Raw genomic sequence first — 17,356 nt, 5'->3', positions numbered from 1 at the left:
TAAGAACTGTGTTACTTCTGCGAGAAGCACGAAACAAGGCCCCTTTTCTAACAGGAAAACAAAGGGGAAGAATCCAAGGTGCTTTCAGGTTACTGGCAAAATCTCCGGACAACACACTGCTTTGTAATTTGGCAGGAAGGAGGAGGAGGGGAGGGGGGGGGGGGGGAGACCAGATGGCTGCAGGCGTACATGCAGCACCTGACTGAGATGAACTGTCTCGCCTGGGTCGACCTCTGCCTTTGCTGTTCATTAACATCTTTCATCGAGGGAAGATGATGGGGAGGGAGCGGAGGAGGTCTCGAAAGGGGAGAAGAGAAAACGGAGCAGGAGGGGACAAAGGGGCGCGACCATTCAGAGCCAAAACTTGACCTCTGGATTTCAAGCTTCTCCTCCCTACAGTTTCCTGTCTCCCCTTCTCACGTCATGTGCAACAGCAGGAAGGACTGCTCCCCTTTTCGTGTCATGAAAAAGGGGGTGTCTCTTTGTCCACCCCGTGACCTGAGCAGCTCCTCATCACTCACCTCTTTGTGAAGCAAGAGGGCCCGATGACAATGGGAACGCTAAAGACGTCTAACACTTTCAGATCTGTCCATCAAATGTCACATAGTTTATCACAACCACTCTATCACACAGATGGAGCGGAGGGAGTGTTGTTGCACGTTTTGCATGCAACAGTGCAAAGAATGTTGCGGTAATGTCTGTTTAACCGTCGGAGAGGGACGAATAATAATGGAAGCAAGATGAGAATTTATGATGTTTGTTACACTGAGCAAACCCACAAGCAAAGTAACCTTCTGTGGCAGCAATAAAAGTTTGACTTTATTTCACCAGAGACTCCTATGAGCAAGCTCAATACATAAATAAAAAGAGTTGTCATCATAAGATATTGATGACATATGTAAATAATGTCGAGCGTAATTTATATGTAAGACTTCGGTATCCTAGGCTTTAAAATGACACTGCTGCCAGCACTCTGAAGTATTTCCTCATCCAGACCTCATAACTACCAGTTTGATCTGACACTGAAGGGACATGAAAGTTAATGGTTAGGAAGCTCGAGTTTTTCTGGATTCGCTCACACTGCGCCTAGTTTGCTTCACTATTGACTTGGCTGTCGTCTGGCCTTTAAAATTCACACTTGGTGAAGTTGTGGTATTTGCTTCACACAAATGGTGCAAGTCTTCCCACAATGCTTATTACACAAAGTTTACTACATGCGGCTGATTCAGATACTGGTTTGAAGCTGCAGGATTTAGAAGATAAATATCAGTCAGAGCATTTGCATGTACAGTTTAATTTATTCTGCAGTTTATTTTTCTGTAAATATCTTCAGTCTGACCCGAGAACTTAACTATTTAATCATTGGTTTGTTTCGAGCTTAACAACTTTCTTAGTGGCTGGGGTGGAACCAAAACACTTCAAATGTTGGATTTTGTTTTACCAAGTTATGAAATAGCCTGAAATAAACATTGACGTCTCTATATGATCTACACAAGCAAAATAGATCATCAGCATCAAGACTGATTTTTACTCATATTGTTATTTTGAATGCCTGAAAGCGCTGCTGTGGGGGAGGTGTCAGACAAAGTGATTAACAGCACACTGCCTCTTTCTTTTTTTCAAATACATTTTGCTTGGCAAAGATTCTCTATAAGTGCTACAGTTGACGGTCAGAAATAGGCATGATGAGATTTCTTTGTCATAAAAAACTCCTTACATAAGCAGCAGAGAGATTACAGCTTTGTCCACATGGGTCACTAATCAACACAAACTAAAAGCTCACCAAAGGAGCCTTAAGAATTACATTTTTTAAATATATTTATATATGAAAAGTAGAAGAATATAGTGACTTATTATAGAAAATATCTCTTCTTCGCCCTGTGGCGTTTTAACGTCTTTCAGCACATCATTATGATTTTGACGGCGGGTTTTTGTGGTGTCATCTTCTTTTGGTGCCATCCTACAGGAAAAAAAAGCTCTGATATACTAACTGTAAACTACATGCGCTAAATGTACACTGACAAAGTTGGTGACTTGCTCCTGAAGGCAAATACACATTAAAGCATCCATATAATAGAGCTGTATCTCTCAGGAGTTGCTGCAGACCAAAACAGAGGTAAACAGGAAGTGCATAATTGACTGATAATCTTTAGGTGGCCAGACACATGGCAACCATTACTTTCTCAATGTCTCCTTGATGTGTGAAATAAAAAGGAGGTCTTTATTGTGATCCTATCAACCCTTTAATGTCAATGGTGTGCGTGATAAATTATTGAATTTAATTGAAGTAGTAGTAATTGAAGTGAGAGCAGTTTTGTGTCTCCATTCTTAATGTGTAACATCTGAAAAACTTTTGTCTCTATGGCATATGTGTATATGCGGGATATATGTGGGATCTGATATCAGTAAACACCTCGTGTGATAAACTTTGTTTCTTCCATCTAACACCCAGGGGAGCTGTTAATCACCCTTTAGTACTTCCTACTACACATCCAAATGTGAGAATAAAGTCTGTGCAAATAAATGGACTGAGATCCCACGAGGAGACAAATGGGGGCGGAAAGCATCCACTCTCGTGCCAGTCTTAATCAAATCTTGTTTGTATTTGTGTGCTAGTGTCTGAGTTAGTGGCAGTTTCATGTGAGGGACCACCAGAAACGCTTGTTTCCTGGAGCAGCAGAGGGAAGTTGTTTTTTCATCCTTTTCCAGTCTTATTTTTAATGTCTCTTGTTCGTCATTCATGGCATTCTCAGAACATAAGGATGTGGCTCTTCCAAGTAATGGTGTATTGTCCCAATATGTGGTCCAGCTCTTTCACAAAATGATATTGGACAAACCGCACACAATTTAAGCTTGATGAGTGTTCCTTTGGAGAAGATAAATCTTCTTAACGTGCTGCTTTGAACATGTCCATTAAAGACATGCACTGGAGGAGGAGTTTATCCCAGGCAGTCTGTAATAACATGTTAAATAATGTGCATGTGAAAGTTTCACAACTCTGTGCCAGGAATACAAGTTATACTGTACGGACTCATGAGACCCAATGAGAGGAGAGCAACTGGGTCGGCTCCTTTCTATTGCACGGCTCCTCATACCGGACGAGTGTCTGTATTTACAACCAAAGCATGACTTCCAGCGTCCAGAGCCAGACAGCTCCAAGTGGTTCCATCCCAGCAGAGGTATTGACTGAAGCGGTGGCAGAGGTTAATCTGGAACATACTTGCGACTATGTCGGGCCGTGTTATCCTGCTGTCCCGACATCCTGCTTGATTTATGGGCCTCGTCTTGCTGCTGTTCACCATGTCTCCTCTCTGATTCAGGATTAGTGGAAAGTGACGTTAGCTGAAGTTCCTTGCTTGTCTGTTTACGCTCATAATTTTCAAAAAGGTCTATGTGTCAAGGTGACCATATGTAGACATTTATGTGTGTGTTTGTGTGTAACCAACACCAGGAGGTATAAAATGAATGAAATTGAGCAAATTATTTCCTGTACCTTTTCTTAACAACAGAACCATCTTCTATTCTCATTATTCTCTTGTGTTGCGATACTGATAGTCCCATTAACACTTTGGAGAGTAAAGTCAACACAACCACTAAAGCGCTACAGAATCACTCCACACTTTTTCCTGCTCTCAGTGTCTAGTTCTTGTTATTCAGTACTATAGTTAGCACTTAATACTTTCTCTAGCTGTATCAAAGTCGGACATGAATAGTTCACACTTAAACATAATCAAGAATAAGATTGAATTCAATCTGATGACAGACACAGAGAGCTGCTGTCCATTTTCCAGCATCATGCAAGGAAATAATTGACACTGTGCTGGCTTTAAGTAACGCTATTTTGTAAATGATCATACCAGGACTAACACCTTGCCAGGATCCGGACCTCTGTTTTCCTCTGCCTGCCTGTTTGTTTCTCATCAGTACATTACATAAAGTCACCAAAACCACACAACTCCCACTTCAAGCAGTTTCACTTGAGTGCGTTATGACAACAGGTGAGCCTACTGTAATATGACGCAGAAAGGGTGCAGAAAATCATCAGCAGCTATCATCTGCTCATCAGTAAAAAAAAAAAAAAAAATGGCATAGGGAGTTATATGTACAATGAGACGTGACAGCACAATCAGTGCATCTCAGGAGGAACGTAACAGCAGACGTTTCTCTGTTTGCCATCTGAGCCTGTATCAGACTCTAATCCCACTACATACACTATGAGTAGATTGTAGACACATAGGGGGAAGATTCGATTAGATTACATATGTCCATGGGGTGCATGGATAGTGAGTTTATGCATTCTTTTAGATTCAAGGACACAGTAGAGTATGTGAATCACATCCTCTACTGTAATTAATCATTCTTCATTTTTTTGGATCAATTGACAGCATTAAATAAAAAAAATATTTCATCAACTGATGGAGATTCTAGCAACAGCCTGCGGTTTGTGAACTTTTTGGAACTGATTTCATTTTGAAATTACTTTCTGTTTAAATGAAGGGATGGGGGAAAAAGCTTTTTTTTCTATTCACTGATTAGGCAAAAAATAATCCAATGGTGAATCATTAATATAATCATTAGTTGCAGCCCTTGATTAAACTACTACTCCCAGTAGGTCTTGGGCTTGGCCTTGGAAAAACAACTTCAGATCTAAATATGACCTGTTTAGTACATTTTTATAATATTAAATAAGTGTCTTCAAAGTAAAAGTTGTTATCACATCATTCCCCAGTATTGTTACAGTCTTCACTTTGGGAGCTCAGAGAATAGGTACTGGGTTCAGCAGTGGGTTCAGGAGAAGTCTTTAAGTCCAGTCACCTTGCCTGAACCCCACTTTGCAGATTCGTGTCAGTCCTGTCCCACTGCTCCAATCTATATTTGTATACCCACTCAGAGTACAATGGAGAAGATTTGGCAGGAGAGAGAACATGCACAGAAATGAATGTTAGCGTGAGCATTTGTTGGATTACATCAGTGGGAACAAGTGAAATCTGCCACGATCCTCCTGCTCCCTTTTCTCTGGCACCCTGAGGACGACAAGTGGGACGGTAAACTCTAAGTGACCTGCCTGTGCATGCCATTCCTCAAAAGCAGCTACAGTGGGGCATATTTCCCTCTGACCAGGCAGCGATGTCACACACTCAAAGGTACCAGCACATTACCACGCATATGCTGCTCATCCTACCCCCCCACCCCCCCCCGGATTGTCTCCACCTCCGCTCACGCATCGGAACCTCCACCAACACCTCCGCCACTGCACCGCTCTAAGACGAGCGTGGTCGAAATGTGCCTTTCACACAGGCAGCTGGCCAAAGCAAATAAACTAGCCACATGCCAGCTAACGAGGGCATGAACAGGGTCAGAGGGGGGGCTCGCCAGGAGGTGCCAGGAGTGACAGAGGGAGGGACATGGTCACGCAAAGAAAACAAGCTCAGCAAGAGCGAGCCAGCCTTCTCACGCAGGGGCCCAGACATGTGTCTTGTCATGCAACAGCCACCCCATCAACCCAAATTAGGGCTGACGGAGGTAATAAAGCGAGGGAGCAAAGGAGGAGAATGAGTGGAGAGGAGAAATCATCCACCAACTCCTCAGAGAGTGTAAAAGTGAGAGTGAGGATATATTGTTCAGCTTAAAGAAGACTCTTATAAAACCACCCTGGTAACCTCAGTGCACCTCACGGCAGTTGCATGGTAAAGCTTGAGCAGTCAGATCTATCTAACTCACACACTCTGTCCTCAGTTAACCTACAGAGGAAAGTACTAAATGTACACAAGGTTCCGTCTCATCGGGTTTCTCAACAGCAGGATGGAAAAGCTCACTTTTTGAACCATATATAGGCAGTGTTATCTGAATTATATATGGCTATTATTTCTGCCTTTCTGTTCCCGTATCTTACATTAAAAGTTTCACAATCAGTAATTTTCCTGTTGGTTGAATACATGGTTCAGTGTCAGATGTTGCCTGTGAGCAACACTAGATGAATGTTCTTTATATGAGCATGAGACATGTGCATTCATTACACCCACCAAGTATAGTATTAGATTTCTTAAGTTTGCAATGCAGTTATAGCAACAGTAAAGGTCCCTAACCCTAACCCCAACCCTCACCCTCATCAAACCTAACCCTAACCCCTTGACCCATTACTGAATATGAAACTTTTTCTGTGCGGTTGCCATATTTAAGTTCTTTCACTTACAGAGAATGGCAATCACCATTTGCAGATGTTTTTCAGAGTTTCCTCTGACGTATTTGAAAGGAGACAAGCAGTCTGTATGACTGTGAAACGTAAATATGACTGATGCTCTCGTCACTATCAGCAATTTCTTCCAACATCAGAAGCTTATAGGAGTAAGCCAAAGCTGACCAATCAAAGTTCTTGAGGTGGGATACATAGCCATGTCCGTGCTATATATCATGCTTGGATACTCTCCTCCAATCCACAATGGCTGCAGGAAAATTCAATGCATCCATTTATTTTCTAAACCTACACCTAAGTGGATCATTCAAGGTCCTGTGAAACATTTTGGATGGATTGTCTATGACATTGGACTTATATATGGCTTGTCAAACACAAGCTATTTTCTTTCATGAACAATGTCCTGAGAATCCGGCTGGGACCATGTCCTGACTTGCCCTTTCACACATGAACCACAGAGTGGGAACTTGTCCATGTTGTATAGAATGCTCATCTACTGGAAATACTGTTTGGTTTAGGCGAGGGTTGGTGCCTGGCACACATCGGCTCATTTAGACATCATAATGACTTTGTACCAGAGGGTTAAATGTCTCTTTTACGTGCGGATTAGCTATGTGTGTAGCTAATTCTTGTTGTGTCTATGTTAACGAGTGTATTATATGTGTGGAATGGACTCCAGCCACTCACTCCCACATTTGGGTTTGGGACCAAACATGAAGGAAAACATCTTCTCTGAACTCCCTTTGAGCCCCTATTGAGCTTATAGAGAATTTAAGGTCATTGGTTGTCCTCAATTTCCCCTCCTACAGTCTGAAGACAAGTGGGAGGAGATCTAAGCGGCTAGCTTACACAAAGGACTATGGCTGAAATACAAAGACAAGACCATTCACGTTGAGAAACAGTCCTGTTATTTCATAATAAATGCAATGCCATTAACAAGACATGATGTTGATGAAAAAGTAATGCGTCCATTTTCCGTTCCATTTTCCATTTTTTTATGGCCAAATAAACCTCTAAATGCAAACATCAGTGAAGAAGGAGATTGCTGATGAGGCCGGCTTCCTTTCGCGGAGAGGCAGCCAGTCTGATGGTCTGAGGAGGAACATGTCAGCTAGCATAGGTGGTCTGTGCCAGATGTGAGGTATAGGGTGCCTCTTGGCCACTGAGCCAGCATATGGAATACATTGTGCATGAGCGACTCCTCCGAGACTGTTCTCTCTTAAGCTATTTGGGTTTGAAGGCAGCCCCCTCCTTTCCCTATAGGAACTGTGGGATTTCGAAATGTATCACCTTCAACGGAGGGTGCAACAAGGAAAAGGGGGCAGCAGAGCATGTGGGGGGACAGGGTAAAAGGTCAGACTTTAAGGTTGTTTGTGTCTGGGTCTGTCTCCATGGGAAGCCTGAGGATGGTAGGATTCATGTCTCAAATGAAAACACTGATAAAGTTATCTACAGGCCTATATAATTAAAAGAGCTTTCTACATGAGAATCATACATGACCTCTGTGGTTGCTTCCTAATTGTAATACAATTTGGGATACAGGTTAAAATCTACAATTGCTGCTCCTTCCTGAGTTCCTTAAATAATGTTGATGAACTGTAGCATATCGAATGGAAACTAAAGGTGCTTAATATCATAAGAAATGTAGTGCCAACACTGATCTTTATTGTACTTGTCTCGGTTTCCAAACAAAAAGAGTGCTCTGCAAATTTACAGGAATTTGAGAAACCCTTGTGTCGTCCATCGATTCTAACTTTCCCTTTGGAGATGGGGGCAGGCGACGCTCACTATGATTTTGAATCTACAAGATACACAACTAAGGTGAGTTAGGGTTCCTGTGTAATAAGTAATTCTGTGAGGATGAAATTTGTGAAAGGCTTATTAGCCAGTTTATGAATAAGCCAAACAGCTTAGTGTTTACATTCCCCCATAAATGACTGTAGCACAGAAGAGACCAGGCCTAAAACATTCCTAACCAAAGGGGATTGTTGAGATAAAATCACTGTTCGTGCATTTGTATTCCTCAGTATGGAACTACTGGGATCCAGACTGACAATACATGCAAGGGAATGTACAAGAAGAGCGTCTATCATGCTGGCAGGCCTTGAAAAGCAAGAGCATGTGTCAACACATGGATGACTCCTTCTGCCCGGATTGCTTGAAAACAAATTCATCCACTTGGATACAATTTGTATAAGATGATGCTACAGAATACATGTTTTAGAGCTCATGAATGAAATTAGTTATTGGGGCTTCTTGGCTTTATGTTCTGCATCCCAGACTCAAGCTGTATCCACTCCAAAACATTCATAGTCTGACTGTAGGAGCCATAATGTTTTTTTTACCTCGGTTGATTATTTGTTATATTTTGTCCCTTATATGATTTCCGGTAATTTGCAGTGGGCATGGTTTACCTTATTTTTTACCTGTTCATTGGGGTGGCAGGAGGTTATACAAAGAGGGTGAGTGGGTTTGAAAAATAATCCTGTTGACGTCATTGTAATCCTTATCGGCATCGTTATCTTTATCATCATCCCCATAATCATCATCATCTTTTGGACATTTGATTAGATATTATTTTTCAATCATTTGTTTAATAAATCAACAAACTGATCTAGATTTGGAATGTTATTGAAGTACGAACGAGTCCCAGTTACAGGCCCACTGAGTCTCTGTGCGGCATTCTTCAATCATCAGATTTTACTCATTTAACTCCAAGAGCAGACTTAATGACATCAAAAATGTGCATGAAGACTTATCTAATTCATCCAGGTTTTAACTATGGCATCAACGTCAAAAGTTAACTTAGTTAATATTTTATCTATTTAAAAGACACAGTAAAAGCTGTGTTTGCACAAGTTAAAGAAGTAACCAGGAAAAGCCAATAAGGCAAAACATTCAATAAGAGATTCATTTCTTGCTTGTAAATCAGAGGATCTTCTTTAATATCTTTATCTTTTAAAGGCAAAACGACAAGAGTAAAATACTCCAGAGGGGAGAAGACAATCATTTAAGAGCCTGCTGTGCTTTCCTTTGCCTCTGTGTGACATAAAAAAGCTCTCTGACGCAAGGCCTGACCCTTGGTCGGGCACTCATTAACATCTGTCCCCTTAAAGCCAAATACGACAACTTCCACTTCTGAAGAGGCCAAGGGGCTGCTGGAGTTGTGTCATCTCCAAGGATCACACTTCCACTAATGTCAGCTTGCTCTAAGAGCTGTAATCACTCTCTCCGCATCCGTGGACAGAAGTGTAAACACTTCAGCCGCTTGTTGGACAGATCTCTGCTCCTCCAGCATCAGTCAGAGTATCAAATGTCTGCACCTCATATGAGATCCTCAGAAAGTGACAACTGAAACTGAACTAATACAGCTGAACTCTGATAACTGAGTTGACAACCACTGACAACCAAGACAGAACACTTTTTCCCCCACTGGATGCAGACCGGTCATGAGAGAGCGTAGATAAATGGAAGCAGATGAGCTGCATAAAAACATTTTAAACTCAAAGACAACTGAAATGTCAATCATGCTACAAGAGCTGCGGTAGTGTCAGTGCACTCTGTGAGTTTTAAAAAAAACTACAGCAACAATGGCTGCTCTTGGTTAAGATAAAGTTCCACAGAAATGTCTTCACAGTAAACTAAAGTTCACACTAAAAAGATACGCAGCTTGTGGTGTGTAAACGGGGCGTTTCACACGTTCTAAAACAGAGCTGCTTGTTGCCACTTCATAAAAAAAAAGAAACATTAACAGATTTCAGAGCTTACTGTGTTTATATTTAGATTTTTTTTTAAATAAGGATATTTTTGAATCCTCATTTAATCTTTTAAAAATGTTGATGAATTAAATAACAAAAAGTTAAAATGTCTGCTTCTATACAGTAATGATATCTGTAGTGAGACGGCAGCAGAGCTCCTCACGACCCAGGACAGTGGATGAACTCTGCCCTCTCTGATGTCTCTGCTCTGCTGCTGAGGCGAAACCATCGGCTCATCCTCCGAAATAGAGCAGTGAAGGGGGGCCACCCGACCGCTAGATGACCCGGCTTCATTTTCAGGATACTGAAATGCACCGAGCTGCTCAAGCGGAACATATGGAGGTGCAAAAGAGAGGGAATCACGGAACATTATCCGCCCAATTACACAATGAGAAGAGCAACCCGCTGGTAGTATCTATACTGCACGTAATGTTCACTGAGCCATCAGCCCCCTCAGCCCCGATCAGACTGGCTCAGCCTTCCCCACCTACAGGGGTCCCAGCACGGGACAGTCTGCCTCACAGAGAGAAGGAGACAAAACAGCTCATAAATATGCCAGTCTGTAAAAAAAAAAAAAAAAAAGTACAAAGAAAAAACAAAAACATCCTGTGTCATTATCAAAAAAGAAAAAGAAACGGCCTCCTGTTCTATCACAGCAGATGCTCCCCAAAATCATGTGATTTCTGCCGGTACCAGGAGACTTGATAGTTTGAATGGAAATGCACATTCCAAGTTCTTGCATGTACTGTATTGAGAGAGTAAACACCCGAGCTTTTGGCACGACAGCCTCACATCTCTCCTAGTTGTCATGAGAATACCAAGTAATGCTCTTTCTCACTCAACAAGGCTCAGCAGTGCAATGACTTGACACATTATGACACGAACTCTACCCTGAATAACCTAAGCACGGTATTATTATGAAAGAGACTTTCTGTGAACTTTGTGGAAGATGCTGGAAGTAGTTACTGTGCTGGATTTTATGTGAGAATTAATTTTCATTTACTTATTTATTTTTTGCAAGAGGGGATAACATTTTTTTTCTTGTGAGAATCCCTGATAAGTAAATTTGATTTGTAAATACTACATCTAACTTTTATGGGCTGCTCTTCAAAGAAACAGACAGAGACGCAATCCTAACTTGAGGTCTGTTCACAATTCTTTCAACCGGATCTCACTTTGCAAAGTTGTGATGGACATTTGTATTCCATCCTTGACCTTGTAACTAATATGTCCAAGGTCACCATTACAAAAAGAGAGACTTACGGTAAAGCTAAAACAAAAACGAGAAAGTAGGTAGCCATGTCTCTTGAAAATCACTTTCAGTACTTTGTCCCAGAAATACTGTTTCTCTCTAGATTCCATCTAGAAATGTGTTCATGTGCAACTGATTGCTTTCCCTTCACATGTTGGAAAGCCAGAGAAAGTACAACTCCAACTCCTTCATTCATCACTAAGGCCAATAGTCCAGTCTTCTGTGATAAGAAAAAAACTGCAAGCTCAACCTGCCTGGAAACATTAATCAGACCTACTACTAATGTTTTTGAATTGGTCAGATCTGAAATTGTTGCTTGTAGATAAGATTATGTTAACTTTATGAAAATCCTGACACAGGTTTTTCCTCTGTAATGCTGACAAACAAACAATAACAGAATTAGTGAACAGTGACGCTTCTGAATAAATGTGTCATTCAGTCTGTCTATAGGCCTACCTAAAAGGTCACATATCCTTTTCAACACGTTTCATTAAGTATCAGACATCCCTAAAGATGTCTGCCAGGTTTCTTGCTAAAAGTCCACTTCAATTCTGTGTTTTAGCATGCCTATGAACCCCTCTACTTCAGGCCTGCTCATAATTTGGTTTAGCTAGAGACACGAAATCATTCAAATGTATAACTAAAAGGGATTGCAAAAAAGTGAAGAACCCAAGCCAGATTGCCCGGTCTTGATATGCAAAAATATGGTAATTTGGAAGCACAATCATTATTTGTTTTGAATATATTTCCAAAATATGATATTCCAAATTTGATCATCATTATGCCTTATTTGTTAGTCAGATCTTGATCAAATCCCAAATGTTTTGATTGTTTTGTTTTTCCCTCTGCTCAAACATCCAACCACACATTCGCATGAAAATCGAACAGCTAGTTTTTCATAATCCCTCTGCAAACAGACATATAAACAGCACTGAAATCATACATTCAGGGAGGTAGAAGATTTCTTAAAACAACCTTTTCGCATCCAAAAACCAGAACGCAAAGACATTACTGTAGCTAAAAAAAAAACAACATAAAATCACAACATTATCCAACTCCATTTAGAAAATTAGGCAGGGACTGCATGACTGAGAGAGAGCTAAAAAGCTATAGAAATATTAAAATAAAAAAAGAAGCATATCACTTTTAAATAATAGTCATATTTTGTTTCTCCAAATGTTAGTTTCAATATATGACACATTAATACATTCTTTAAATAATAAACTCGCTGTTTCAGCCTCTTTATTCATAACACTGCTATGGTGGCTGTTATGAGACAAATAAGCTAATGTCGCTCTTTCATATGACAGGAGGTGGGAAATATGTCCTACCGATTTCTCCGCCTGTCTTTGATGAGCTCACAGAGTCGGGGTCATCTGGAAGCCATTTCTACTTGTGCTTTCTCCCTCGTCTCATTTCAATCTCTCAGTGCAGCCCCGCGCCTCCCCCCCCCCTCTCCCCCCCCCCCCCGCTCCCCGGGGAAGCCGGAGTTCAGTGACCGAACTCCGCGCACGCCAGGCCGGCATGGCACGCAAGCTCATCCCCGCTCCGTTCTCCTAGCACGCAAAAACTCTACGGGATTAGAAACAAATATCCCTTTACTGTACATAATACATGGCTCCTGTCCTGGGTGCCACATTAAGTGAAGGTCTATCACGCAGCCTGCACAAAGTGAAGAGGGAAACTGTCCGGTCCTGCGGAAGTGTTGCTAAAGAAAAAAAAATACACGCCATTCTGCTAATAAATTCCTCTAAATAATAGACGATCTTTGTATGCAGAATCATAGCATGTTAACTAAACTTTTCATGTTGTAGGGTAACTCATTTTCTCAGTCAATATATTACCAAAAGTTTCTCCTATTGCTTTGTTTTGATATTTTTCCCAGTAATTTGAGTTTAAAAAATGAAGATGGTCTGGTACAGTGCATTTGAGGACACCACTCTATTCCCAGGATCTTCAAAGAAAGGACTTTATGCAACTGTGCAAGAACATTTTATACTAGAATTGCAAAATTTTCTGGAACCATGAACGGTTGTCTTCATGACTTGCTCAAAACTAAGTACAAAAAGTTTAGAAACTGTGAAATGTGGGTGGTTACTGAAGATAAATCAAACCCCATAGCTTGAATATGCTGCTTTACTCAGCTACAAATCAACATTTGAAGTGCAGCATGTGTTAGAAAAGATTAATAGGCTACTCCCTTATTAATTCTGAGAAATCATACTTTTGAGAAGGGACTGAATCCTTGTTCTCCAAAAGCAGCATGCCTCTCTTTTACGTGGTCTCTTTAATATTTCTTATAGATATATCTTTGCTGAAGGCAGGTCAAACACAGCAGAGGTAAGATACCGTTGGAGTTCTTTCTTTGACTTCAAATCTTAAAGGACACAGGACATTGGGCCTGCTGTGATCTTCTTATTCACCCCATCTTACATCATTTTGTTGTGAAACAAAGTGAAGCAATGGTGGTTTGACAAGTATACAAACAAGGAATTGAATTCTCAATAATTCAATCTTGTTTTGTGTGCCTGTGGTTTTTATTGTGCTGTTTGTGGTGAGATGTGTGTGTAACACAATACATGCAAAATTGGCGTAGTGTACAAATCCTTTGTTAAAACAGCTCGCCTCTTAGCCTATGTTCCTTGGCGAAACGTAATATGTAACAGTTAGTCTAAGCATGCATACAGACAGAAAAAATAAATATATCTAAGCACAATATTTGATTTTTTTACACATTGGATGCTGAATTAAATCAATAGTGTTTTACTTTTGCATCAAAATTATTGCGACACATTCAATAGCACTGCTCTGAATTAAAAGCTTTAAACCAGAATTATTGGATGTTTTTGACCACTTGGGAGCAGTGCAACAAGTTTTAAACATACATAAACATATTTTACAAATATACACATAAGAGAATTGCCACCAAAATATATAAACAAACTTTTGTATCTATCAAGAGGGAATTTGTTAACGGTCCTCAGAGGCTTAATGCTTCATTATGTCCATCAGCTACCACCCAACCTTGTCTGCTGTTTTGTGGTGGACAGGTACAGTAAAAAAAAAAAAAAAGTATTATCTTTTATTTTTGTTGCTGTCTGTCTGTCTGTCTGTCCTGAACCAGCCCTCTGTTTCTGCCTCTCCCTCTATTCCACTTTCTGAACCCACACAGTTGCAGCAGATGGCTTTCCACTAATGAGTCTGGTTCAGCTCGGGGTTTCTGCCTCTAAAATGAAAATGTTTCCTTCCACTGTTGCCAAATGCTTGATGGTCTAATGTTGGGTCTTTCTGGACCTGCAATTTTTGTAAATTGTCCTGAGATTACTTTTTGTTATGAAGTGTGAATGGGTAAGACAAGTTCAAATCCATTTACCATACCTTTTTCTTTTTAGCTTTTTTTAACATAATGTACATTTTTTATGTATGATTTTTGTGCACATATGAGACAAAATTACTCTTGAACCACTTTATACACCAGTATATTTGGTATCTCCCCACTGCTTCTTCTTGTCTTTCTCAGGCTTTTTACACACAAACAATAATCAGGTCAGACAGCAAAACATTTTTTCCAACTATCTCTCTTCTTTGTGGTCTGGCAAGTGAAACAGCCTCATTTCAAACATTACCATTTCTAACTATCGATGTCCGGTGGTTACCTCCTTGCTGCCTATGATGGCGCCTTGTTTTTGTTGGTGTGTTTCCTGGGTTGTTATTGGCCCCAGCTTGTTTTGTCTTGAACGCACCTTTGTTCCTTTTGGAAAACAATCAAAACTTCACTCAAATTCCTGCCTTCTCTATGCTCTTCCCTTTCCCCAAATCCCACCAGCTCCCCAACTGCCTGTTGGACCCCTGGCTTTCCTCTCCCTGCTGCTCCCCTTCCTCTCCTAACACCCCCAAAGGCCCCCCCTCCTCTCTTCCTTCCTCCCTGTTGGTGCTGTGCGTGACAGTAGCTCACTGAGAAGTGGAAATGAGACTAGTAAACAATGATTAGCTCCAGAGCCAGGCAAGCCTGGTCTACCATTGGTCCTGTCTCCACACAGTGAGCGCCCACCCGCCAGCACATGACATGCAGCGGAATATATAGACCCTCATCCCCGCCTCTCCCCTCCCCTCCGACTACCCCCTTCCCTCAGCCAGAGTCATCGCAGGGTCAGGGCCAACCTTTCACAGCCAGGTTACAAGGGGTAATCACAGGCAAACACAGCAGCCACACGCAAAATGCACACACGACACCTCCCCCCACCCCCCCCACCCCCTTAAACCTGGGCCTCCATCCTCTCCCAAACACATACACACAAACTACAACCCACCCCCCCCCCCTTCCTCCACCACAAACCTGGCTCTGATTAGCGTGATGGGGATGCGAGTGGCCACATGTGTACAAGGAGCAGACTCAAGCGAGGAGAAGGAAGAAGAGGAGGCAGTGGTGGAGGTGGTGGTGGTGTGGAGGGATTCCCCCTATAGGAATAAAGAAGAGAAGAAACAGTCATCCCCAGTGCAGGCAGTGTATTCGAAGACATTGCTATGTCTCTGGTTAACCGAGGAATCATTCTGGAGGCTTTGGTGCTCGGCCACACCGCATTTCTCAAGACAAACAGCTCTCAGGCAGAGCTCTGAACCAGCATGGCTCTCAACATGTGTAAAAGGCTGTTTAAGGACTTTTATTGTGAAAGAATGACATGTAACACATAATGCAGTTACACTTAAGGTTGCTTTTATTGTTTTCCTTCTGTTTGCATTACAATCTTGGCATACTGTGCCTTTAAGAACTGCTATTGAAAGGTTGATATACATTACACTTTGAGTGTTTGGCTGGATTGTGAAAGTCTAACCATAGGCAAAAAAAAAACATCCTTTCTGTCATCTCCATTGAATCTGTGCAGATCCAGTCACTATAAGCAGTTAAACTAGAAGGTGAAATAAACAGACAGTGCATGGTTAAGGTTCTATTTGACAAGGTGTGAGCTGCATAATGTGAACATTTTGACTTTATAAATAAGAAATGATCATTGTATTTTCAGAATGACTAGTTAGTGTAATAGACGACAATAAGCACAAAATCAAATAAATATTGAAAATTTGTTTTTAAAAAGTCAATAACATAACTTTTTTTTAGCAATTACCATCATCCTCCCCCATAGCTCAACCCCCCTCCTCATCAATTTCTGCTGATAATGAGATGTTATGTCTTTGTGCTAGTGAATTTCTGTCCCTCTGACTATAGTGCTTTACTTTGGGAATATTTTAGTAACTTCTATTCGTTATAGATTAGGTCCCTGTAAAAAAATTACTTCAGAACTGCTGAGAAAACAAGAAACAAATGTTGTATTCTGCAAATAGAAGGAAGGAGATTTTTTGCCTCAGGAAATCAGGTTACTTTCATCTGAAAGTGAAGAAGAATTAAAAAAAAATGAATATGATCTATCTGGCTTTTTAATTGAATGTAGAGTGCTTTGTAACTTGTTTTGAAAATCCCTATATAAATAAAAGTTGTATTTTTACATTATTATTTATCATGGCAGAGCTTGTGATTCCTAAGTTTTATGGCTTTGGCATTACATTCATGTGCTCATTATTTAAAAAAGTAGAAAAGTAGAGCCACTGTTGGGAGGAGGGGGGGGGGGTGTACCTGAAATTGTGCTGTGATGTAACCCAAAGTGTCATGCTGCAGTTTGTGTTGGGAACACAGCAAGAAGTCACAGCAAATACAAATATGAATATTTGATGGTTTCTCCACACTGAGTTTTGAGTATTGTGCTGATTTTGTCATGCAAGATTTTGTCAAGTTACTCTGTCATTGCCAGATGCTGAGGTAAAAAAAATGTGTCAGAGAGAGAGAAAGAGAGAGAGAAAGAGAGAGAGAGAGATACTTTTTTAATATCAAAGATGACTATTCCTCTCGGGTATGCTGCGACTTTGATACTTTAAAGTTGCCAATTGTGTCTCTTGTCTTAAATGTAAAACATAGAAATGAAGGACAGTATCATTATTTTTTCAGATACAGGTAAACTAATCAGATGTAACTTTGCATCAACTGTATCTGTTTGGAGTAAAGCTGCGAGGTGCAAAACTTTCGCTCAACTTTATTAAGCTAAAATTACATTCTACGACAAATTGACATAATTATCATTTGCTCGCAAATTCTGCAGGACT

The sequence above is a fragment of the Labrus bergylta genome, chromosome 18 (genome assembly GCF_963930695.1).
Source record: "Labrus bergylta chromosome 18, fLabBer1.1, whole genome shotgun sequence".
NCBI classification, from domain to species: Eukaryota; Metazoa; Chordata; class Actinopteri; order Labriformes; family Labridae; genus Labrus; species Labrus bergylta.
This window is presented reverse-complemented; position numbering follows the sequence as displayed.